Below are 775 nucleotides of genomic sequence, written 5' to 3' on the forward strand. Positions count from 1 at the left end.
GGAAACTTTGAAGAGCCAGGGACATCCTCAGAGCAGTGAAATCCTGCTCTCCCTGTGCTGTCCCTTTGCAGCCTGGGGAGAGCAGAGGGAGGCTGCACGTACAGCTCACACTGAGCATTTGTGTCTGCTCTGTTACCTGATTTCTTGAGAATAACCCAGGCATGGCAAAGCCATCCCTGAATTAAACAGAGTTTCATGGACATAAGCACTGGCTGTGAGTAACCTCGGCCTGCCTGCAAGTAAGAGGAGAAGGACTTTATTTGGAAATTTGAGTTGAAAGGAGATTTAGTCATTCTGCTTGATTTGGACTGAGATTTAGGCATAATGAGGGCAAAAATGGTGCCAGTTTTGCTGTCTTTTCAGTGCCGAGCTTTCCTGTTTCAGCAGAGAGCTTGATATTGGCAAGGAGAGAGCAGAGGCTGAGCTATCCGTGCTTGGCTCCCTGGAATAAAACTCCAGGGATGCAGAAGAAAGGGGACTATGATTTAATTCTTTTCACTGGCCTAAGCTTTTTTTCTAGTAGCATTCACTGTGCCTGGTCTGGTAGCCTCTTGCATTATAACAGATCTGTTCTGGTTTTGGAATTGATATTTTCAGTCTTTCTTTGGGGCTGCACCTCATCATACCACATCTGACCCTTACCTAGTGAAATCCCACCTCTTCTTTTATCCCAAACTCTGCAAGCCAGCTGCTGGTGTTGCTGGTTGAAAAGTTCAAAAGGTACCATGAGAAAGCTTGAATTATTGATGCCACTTTCCTTCCATACACGTGTAAT

The sequence above is a fragment of the Corvus hawaiiensis genome, chromosome 19, assembly GCF_020740725.1.
Source record: "Corvus hawaiiensis isolate bCorHaw1 chromosome 19, bCorHaw1.pri.cur, whole genome shotgun sequence".
In the NCBI taxonomy this organism is placed as follows: domain Eukaryota; kingdom Metazoa; phylum Chordata; class Aves; order Passeriformes; family Corvidae; genus Corvus; species Corvus hawaiiensis.